Source organism: Patiria miniata, unplaced genomic scaffold (assembly GCF_015706575.1).
Source record: "Patiria miniata isolate m_02_andy unplaced genomic scaffold, ASM1570657v1 HiC_scaffold_8, whole genome shotgun sequence".
NCBI lineage: Eukaryota > Metazoa > Echinodermata > Asteroidea > Valvatida > Asterinidae > Patiria > Patiria miniata.
In genome coordinates this window covers 7,722,168-7,731,454 of record NW_024037075.1, presented here as the reverse complement: position 1 = coordinate 7,731,454, position 9,287 = coordinate 7,722,168, and the positions used below count along the sequence as shown (strand labels likewise).

General features: G+C 45.7%; 2 long non-coding RNA genes across 2 annotated transcripts; both read right to left on the bottom strand.

Annotated features, from left to right (window-relative positions):
• Positions 1 to 24: 24 nt before the first annotated feature.
• LOC119719576 lies at positions 25 to 607 on the bottom strand. Its single transcript, XR_005269986.1, has 3 exons — positions 572 to 607; positions 275 to 358; positions 25 to 95 (listed from the first exon to the last, which is right to left on the bottom strand). It is a non-coding gene; the product is annotated as an uncharacterized LOC119719576 (long non-coding RNA).
• Positions 608 to 8,041: 7,434 nt separating this feature from the next.
• On the bottom strand, positions 8,042 to 8,685 carry LOC119719086. Its single transcript, XR_005269875.1, has 3 exons — positions 8,638 to 8,685; positions 8,293 to 8,409; positions 8,042 to 8,140 (listed from the first exon to the last, which is right to left on the bottom strand). It is a non-coding gene; the product is annotated as an uncharacterized LOC119719086 (long non-coding RNA).
• Between the last annotated feature and the right edge of the window lie 602 nt (positions 8,686 to 9,287).

Here is a 9,287-nt window from a genome sequence, read left to right as displayed (position 1 = left end):
GGATGTCACCTTGGTTTTGTCCGGCAACACTGAACCTCTACCTCTGACATCCGACAAAAGTCCAGACTCGCTATCCATGGATTCCAGACAGTACCCTGCAGGGAGAAAACAGGGCTTCCGTCAAGACACAGCCAACGATTTGGGTCAAGTGGGATATAAACTGCAAACGTTTCCAGGCACCAGACAGAACCCATTTCCAACACAAGCAAAACCTATGGAGATGTCGATGCAAAAGAGTTGGCAATTTAATCTTCAATGACTGGGCCTGCTTTACCTTGGGTTGTTGATGAGGGAGGAGTCGTGGTTATCAGAGTGGTGGTGACACTGGTGGTTCTTGTCGTCGGCTGAGTGGTGTATTCTATGCAAAATGGTAATAATGTTGAGAAATGTGTATTTAAAGCATAAAGTCTTTGACAGAATAGTCTGCGAGGAAACAAAATTACATCTTTTGGTGGTTTATTTAGATCGCCTGAACGGTGACATTCGGATGTTGGTGCCGAATAACAGGACAAAGTGTTCTGAATATATCTTTCGAGTTTTAGACAATAAAAGAACATTTCTAAAGGTCTACCTTTGATGCAACCCAGAACATGTAACTCAAATGTTGCGTCATCGTCACTGACAGACTGGAATTGTACGCGCAGTTCAGTGATGCCATCCAGTGTGTCTTCATCTATCGGCAAGTACTTGATTTCGGGTTGGTCTCCTTCCAGACGGACAGTTATCAACTGGAAAAGATGGGAGAAAAATGCCCTGGTCAGTACATTGGTCAGTGTTGGGCTGAGAAGAAAAACAGGAGCCTGGATGTAAACAACTGAGCGAAACAAAATCAAGGACACAAGCTGGTCGTAGAAAGAAGCAATGCCAAGTGTTTAACACGGCTGTATTAATACCTTGGGCTGGTTGGTGTTATCATCAACCAGTGTAGTGAATTCATCATCGTCGGGCTTCTTGGTGGACAGAGTGAGGGTGACCTCAGTCAGCCTCTCCCCTGCAGCAGTCCTGGATGTGGTTGTGCTTGCTGCTGGCTGACCCGTGGGTGCACTTGTTGCTTGAGGAGAACGCGAGGCTAAGACTACTGCTGTGACCTTGATGGGTTGACGGAAGAGGAGCTCTACGCTGGGGATATCACTTGAGCTTGGGTCAATTGGCAAGGGTGATTGTCAAGTAGGAGGTCTGACTATCAATTGTGAGATCTCCAGCCGCCTTAACTTCAGGTTCAAGTCCCTTTTCCCCATCCATGGGCTCTAGACAGTAACCTGCATTGAGAATATCCAGAAACGGTTGGTAAATGCAGAAAAGAAAGCACTGACATGCGTAATTTCGGGTGGAAAAAGCTTGATGAGAGGTGGTATGGAAATGATGTCCGAGGGTGATAATTTTAGTAAAAAGTTCACGTCCACACTATTCACCTGGAGTAGTTGACATTTGTGACGTCGTGGTTCGGGAGCTTGTTGTTTCTTCGCTGACAGTTGTTGTCGGTGTTGTGACAGTGGTGACTTTAGTGGTCATTTCAGTTGTTGTGTATTCTAAAGAATGCAAACACAAATATGTACTTGGATGAGCCGATGAAAAAGATACCTTGCATTTTGCAAGTAGTGAGACCTTTGGCCCGAGGTCATATCATCAAACTGTTTTTTTCCGTGCAACTTGCAAGGTTCAACTTCAGACAAAATGTACTTGATGAAACCGTAAATAACATATAAAAAGGCCAACAAGCAAAACAAACACATGAAAATAACCTTTAGGGCAGCCTACCTTCTGCACATCCCAGAACCTCCACTTGCAGTCTTGCTGATTCACCACCGGTCACAGTTTGGAACTCAATACGCAACTGCTCAATGCCCTTCAGAGCTGTGTCATCGCTCGGGAGCAGCAGTCTCTCAGGCAAGTCGCTGTCAAGGGTGACTCTGAAAATCTGTGCAATGAAGAGGGCCAAACATGCTTAGAATTTAGTCATTTAGAAATGAGATACTGGACAACTGGGAAAGCAAAGTGGGCAAAGTGAGTGTAACCCGATTCTGTTGATTTGGGGGCTTTCTTACCTTCTTTTGAGTAGTGTCCCCTTCCAAAACGGGCGTGAAGTCGCTATCTCCTGGCTTCTTTACAAGCAAAGTCAGAGTGATTTCAAGAGGCGTAATTTCTTCTCCAGCACCTGTCGGAGTGGTGGAGGATATTGTGGATTGCAGCCTGAACCTGATGGCTCTGGCAATGACACGTCCATTGAAATCACTGTCTAGACTGGAAGGCTCTTCTGCTTCCGGAGTGATGGGAAGGGTCTGTCAGTTGGATGTCACCTTTGGTTTTGTCCGGCAACACTGAACCTCTACCTCTGACATCCGACAAAAGTCCAGACTCGCTATCCATGGATTCCAGACAGTACCCTGCAGGGAGAAAACAGGGCTTCCGTCAAGACACAGCCAACGATTTGGGTCAAGTGGGATATAAACTGCAAACGTTTCCAGGCACCAGACAGAACCCATTTCCAACACAAGCAAAACCTATGGAGATGTCGATGCAAAAGAGTTGGCAATTTAATCTTCAATGACTGGGCCTGCTTTACCTTGGGTTGTTGATGAGGGAGGAGTCGTGGTTATCAGAGTGGTGGTGACACTGGTGGTTCTTGTCGTCGGCTGAGTGGTGTATTCTATGCAAAATGGTAATAATGTTGAGAAATGTGTATTTAAAGCATAAAGTCTTTGACAGAATAGTCTGCGAGGAAACAAAATTACATCTTTTGGTGGTTTATTTAGATCGCCTGAACGGTGACATTCGGATGTTGGTGCCGAATAACAGGACAAAGTGTTCTGAATATATCTTTCGAGTTTTAGACAATAAAAGAACATTTCTAAAGGTCTACCTTTGATGCAACCCAGAACATGTAACTCAAATGTTGTTGCGTCATCGTCACTGACAGACTGGAATTGTACGCGCAGTTCAGTGATGCCATCCAGTGTGTCTTCATCTATCGGCAAGTACTTGATTTCGGGTTGGTCTCCTTCCAGACGGACAGTTATCAACTGGAAAAGATGGGAGAAAAAATGCCCTGGTCAGTACATTGGTCAGTGTTGGGCTTGAGAAGAAAAACAGGAGCCTGGATGTAAACAACTGAGCGAAACAAAATCAAGGACACAAGCTGGTCGTAGAAAGAAGCAATGCCAAGTGTTTAACACGGCTGTATTAATACCTTGGCTGGTTGGTGTTATCATCAACCAGTGTAGTGAATTCATCATCGTCGGGCTTCTTGGTGGACAGAGTGAGGGTGACCTCAGTCAGCCTCTCCCCTGCAGCAGTCCTGGATGTGTTGTGCTTGCTGCTGGCTGACCCGTGGGTGCACTTGTTGCTTGAGGAGAACGCGAGGCTAAGACTACTGCTGTGACCTTGATGGGTTGACGGAAGAGGAGCTCTACGCTGGGGATATCACTTGAGCTTGGGTCAATTGGCAACTGGGTGATTGTCAAGTAGGAGGTCTGACTATCAATTGTGAGATCTCCAGCCGCCTTAACTTCAGGTTCAAGTCCCTTTTCCCATCCATGGGCTCTAGACAGTAACCTGCATTGAGAATATCCAGAAACGGTTGGTAAATGCAGAAAAGAAAGCACTGACATGCGTAATTTCGGGTGGAAAAAGCTTGATGAGAGGTGGTATGGAAATGTCCGAGGGTGATAATTTTAGTAAAAAGTTCACGTCCACACTATTCACCTGGAGTAGTTGACTTTGTGACGTCGTGGTTCGGGAGCTTGTTGTTTCTTCGCTGACAGTTGTTGTCGGTGTTGTGACAGTGGTGACTTTAGTGGTCATTTCAGTTGTTGTGTATTCTAAAGAATGCAAACACAAATATGTACTTGGATGAGCCGATGAAAAAGATACCTTGCATTTTGCAAGTAGTGAGACCTTTGGCCCGAGGTCATATCATCAAACTGTTTTTTTCCGTGCAACTTGCAAGGTTCAACTTCAGACAAAATGTACTTGATGAAACCGTAAATAACATATAAAAAAGCCAACAAGCAAAACAAACACATGAAAATAACCTTTAGGGCAGCCTACCTTCTGCACATCCCAGAACCTCCACTTGCAGTCTTGCTGATTCACACCCGGTCACAGTTTGGAACTCAATACGCAACTGCTCAATGCCCTTCAGAGCTGTGTCATCGCTCGGGAGCAGCAGTCTCTCAGGCAAGTCGCTGTCAAGGGTGACTCTGAAAATCTGTGCAATGAAGAGGGCCAAACATGCTTAGAATTTAGTCATTTAGAAATGAGATACTGGACAACTGGGAAAGCAAAGTGGGCAAAGTGAGTGTAACCCGATTCTGTTGATTTGGGGGCTTTCTTACCTTCTTTTGAGTAGTGTCCCCTTCCAAAACGGGCGTGAAGTCGCTATCTCCTGGCTTCTTAACAAGCAAAGTCAGAGTGATTTCAAGAGGCGTAATTTCTTCTCCAGCACCTGTCGGGAGTGGTGGAGGATATTGTGGATTGCAGCCTGAACCTGATGGCTCTGGCAATGACACGTCCATTGAAATCACTGTCTAGACTGGAAGGCTCTTCTGCTTCCGGAGTGATGGGAAGGTCTGTCAGTTGGATGTCACCTTTGGTTTTGTCCGGCAACACTGAACCTCTACCTCTGACATCCGACAAAGTCCAGACTCGCTATCCATGGATTCCAGACAGTACCCTGCAGGGAGAAAACAGGGCTTCCGTCAAGACACAGCCAACGATTTGGGTCAAGTGGGATATAAACTGCAAACGTTTCCAGGCACCAGACAGAACCCATTTCCAAACACAAGCAAAACCTATGGAGATGTCGATGCAAAAGAGTTGGCAATTTAATCTTCAATGACTGGGCCTGCTTTACCTTGGGTTGTTGATGAGGGAGGAGTCGTGGTTATCAGAGTGGTGGTGACACTGGTGGTTCTTGTCGTCGGCTGAGTGGTGTATTCTATGCAAAATGGTAATAATGTTGAGAAATGTGTATTTAAAGCATAAAGTCTTTGACAGAATAGTCTGCGAGGAAACAAAATTACATCTTTTGGTGGTTTATTTAGATCGCCTGAACGGTGACATTCGGATGTTGGTGCCGAATAACAGGACAAAGTGTTCTGAAGATATCTTCGAGTTTTAGACAATAAAAGAACATTTCTAAAGGTCTACCTTTGATGCAACCCAGAACATGTAACTCAAATGTTGTTGCGTCATCGTCACTGACAGACTGGAATTGTACGCGCAGTTCAGTGATGCCATCCAGTGTGTCTTCATCTATCGGCAAGTACTTGATTTCGGGTTGGTCTCCTTCCAGACGGACAGTTATCAACTGGAAAAGATGGAGAAAAATGCCCTGGTCAGTACATTGGTCAGTGTTGGGCTTGAGAAGAAAAACAGGAGCCTGGATGTAAACAACTGAGCGAAACAAAATCAAGGACACAAGCTGGTCGTAGAAAGAAGCAATGCCAAGTGTTTAACACGGCTGTATTAATACCTTGGGCTGGTTGGTGTTATCATCAACCAGTGTAGTGAATTCATCATCGTCGGGCTTCTTGGTGGACAGAGTGAGGGTGACCTCAGTCAGCCTCTCCCCTGCAGCAGTCCTGGATGTGGTTGTGCTTGCTGCTGGCTGACCCGTGGGTGCACTTGTTGCTTGAGGAGAACGCGAGGCTAAGACTACTGCTGTGACCTTGATGGGTTGACGGAAGAGGAGCTCTACGCTGGGGATATCACTTGAGCTTGGGTCAATTGGCAACTGGGTGATTGTCAAGTAGGAGGTCTGACTATCAATTGTGAGATCTCCAGCCGCCTTAACTTCAGGTTCAAGTCCCTTTTCCCCATCCATGGGCTCTAGACAGTAACCTGCATTGAGAATATCCAGAAACGGTTGGTAAATGCAGAAAAGAAAGCACTGACATGCGTAATTTCGGGTGGAAAAAGCTTGATGAGAGGTGGTATGGAAATGTCCGAGGGTGATAATTTTAGTAAAAAGTTCACGTCCACACTATTCACCTGGAGTAGTTGACATTTGTGACGTCGTGGTTCGGGAGCTTGTTGTTTCTTCGCTGACAGTTGTTGTCGGTGTTGTGACAGTGGTGACTTTAGTGGTCATTTCAGTTGTTGTGTATTCTAAAGAATGCAAACACAAATATGTACTTGGATGAGCCGATGAAAAAGATACCTTGCATTTTGCAAGTAGTGAGACCTTTGGCCCGAGGTCATATCATCAAACTGTTTTTTTCCGTGTGCAACTTGCAAGGTTCAACTTCAGACAAAATGTACTTGATGAAACCGTAAATAACATATAAAAAAGCCAACAAGCAAAACAAACACATGAAAATAACCTTTAGGGCAGCCTACCTTCTGCACATCCCAGAACCTCCACTTGCAGTCTTGCTGATTCACCACCGGTCACAGTTTGGAACTCAATACGCAACTGCTCAATGCCCTTCAGAGCTGTGTCATCGCTCGGGAGCAGCAGTCTCTCAGGCAAGTCGCTGTCAAGGGGTGACTCTGAAAATCTGTGCAATGAAGAGGACCAAACATGCTTAGAATTTAGTCATTTAGAAATGAGATACTGGACAACTGGGAAAGCAAAGTGGGCAAAGTGAGTGTAACCCGATTCTGTTGATTTTGGGGCTTTCTTACCTTCTTTTGAGTAGTGTCCCCTTCCAAAACGGGCGTGAAGTCGCTATCTCCTGGCTTCTTAACAAGCAAAGTCAGAGTGATTTCAAGAGGCGTAATTTCTTCTCCAGCACCTTCGGAGTGGTGGAGGATATTGTGGATTGCAGCCTGAACCTGATGGCTCTGGCAATGACACGTCCATTGAAATCACTGTCTAGACTGGAAGGCTCTTCTGCTTCCGGAGTGATGGGAAGGTCTGTCAGTTGGATGTCACCTTTGGTTTTGTCCGGCAACACTGAACCTCTACCTCTGACATCCGACAAAAGTCCAGACTCGCTATCCATGGATTCCAGACAGTACCCTGCAGGGAGGAGAAACAGGGCTTCCGTCAAGACACAGCCAACGATTTGGGTCAAGTGGGATATAAACTGCAAACGTTTCCAGGCACCAGACAGAACCCATTTCCAACACAAGCAAAACCTATGGAGATGTCGATGCAAAAGAGTTGGCAATTTAATCTTCAATGACTGGGCCTGCTTTACCTTGGTTGTTGATGAGGGAGGAGTCGTGGTTATCAGAGTGGTGGTGACACTGGTGGTTCTTGTGTCGGCTCGGCTGAGTGGTGTATTCTATGCAAAATGGTAATAATGTTGAGAAATGTGTATTTAAAGCATAAAGTCTTTGACAGAATAGTCTGCGAGGAAACAAAATTACATCTTTTGGTGGTTTATTTAGATCGCCTGAACGGTGACATTCGGGATGTTGGTGCCGAATAACAGGACAAAGTGTTCTGAAGATATCTTTTCGAGTTTTAGACAATAAAAGAACATTTCTAAAGGTCTACCTTTGATGCAAACCAGAACATGTAACTCAAATGTTGTTGCGTCATCGTCACTGACAGACTGGAATTGTACGCGCAGTTCAGTGATGCCATCCAGTGTGTCTTCATCTATCGGCAAGTACTTGATTTCGGGTTGGTCTCCTTCCAGACGGACAGTTATCAACTGGAAAAGATGGGAGAAAAATGCCCTGGTCAGTACATTGGTCAGTGTTGGGCTTGAGAAGAAAAACAGGAGCTGGATGTAAACAACTGAGCGAAACAAAATCAAGGACACACAGCTGGTCGTAGAAAGAAGCAATGCCAAGTGTTTAACACGGCTGTATTAATACCTTGGGCTGGTTGGTGTTATCATCAACCAGTGTAGTGAATTCATCATCGTCGGGCTTCTTGGTGGACAGAGTGGGGTGACCTCAGTCAGCCTCTCCCCTGCAGCAGTCCTGGATGTGGTTGTGCTTGCTGCTGGCTGACCCGTGGGTGCACTTGTTGCTTGAGGAGAACGCGAGGCTAAGACTACTGCTGTGACCTTGATGGGTTGACGGAAGAGGAGCTCTACGCTGGGGATATCACTTGAGCTTGGGTCAATTGGCCACTGGGTGATTGTCAAGTAGGAGGTCTGACTATCAATTGTGAGATCTCCAGCCGCCTTAACTTCAGGTTCAAGTCCCTTTTCCCCATCCATGGGCTCTAGACAGTAACCTGCATTGAGAATATCCAGAGAAACGGTTGGTAAATGCAGAAAAGAAAGCACTGACATGCGTAATTTCGGGTGGAAAAAGCTTGATGAGAGGTGGTATGGAAATGTCCGAGGGTGATAATTTTAGTAAAAAGTTCACGTCCACACTATTCACCTGGAGTAGTTGACATTTGTGACGTCGTGGTTCGGGAGCTTGTTGTTTCTTCGCTGACAGTTGTTGTCGGTGTTGTGACAGTGGTGACTTTAGTGGTCATTTCAGTTGTTGTGTATTCTAAAGAATGCAACACACAAATATGTACTTGGATGAGCCGATGAAAAGATACCTTGCATTTTGCAAGTAGTGAGACCTTTGGCCCGAGGTCATATCATCAAATGTTTTTTTCCGTGCAACTTGCAAGGTTCAACTTCAGACAAAATGTACTTGATGAAACCGTAAATAACATATAAAAAAGCCAACAAGCAAAACAAACACATGAAAATAACCTTTAGGGCAGCCTACCTTCTGCACATCCCAGAACCTCCACTTGCAGTCTTGCTGATTCACCACCGTCCACAGTTTGGAAACTCAATACGCAACTGCTCAATGCCCTTCAGAGCTGTGTCATCGCTCGGGAGCAGCAGTCTCTCAGGCAAGTCGCTGTCAGGGTGACTCTGAAAATCTGTGCAATGAAGAGGGCCAAACATGCTTAGAATTTAGTCATTTAGAAATGAGATACTGGACAACTGGGAAAGCAAAGTGGGCAAAGTGAGTGTAACCCGATTCTGTTGATTTGGGGGCTTTCTTACCTCTTTTGAGTAGTGTCCCCTTCCAAACACGGGCGTGAAGTCGCTATCTCCTGGCTTCTTTACAAGCAAAGTCAGAGTGATTTCAAGAGGCGTAATTTCTTCTCCAGCACCTGTCGGAGTGGTGGAGGATATTGTGGATTGCAGCCTGAACCTGATGGCTTCTGGCAATGACACGTCCATTGAAATCACTGTCTAGACTGGAAGGCTCTTCTGCTTCCGGAGTGATGGGAAAGGTCTGTCAGTTGGATGTCACCTTTGGTTTTGTCCGGCAACACTGAACCTCTACCTCTGACATCCGACAAAAGTCCAGACTCGCTATCCATGGATTCCAGACAGTACCCTGCAGGGAGAAAACAGGGCTTC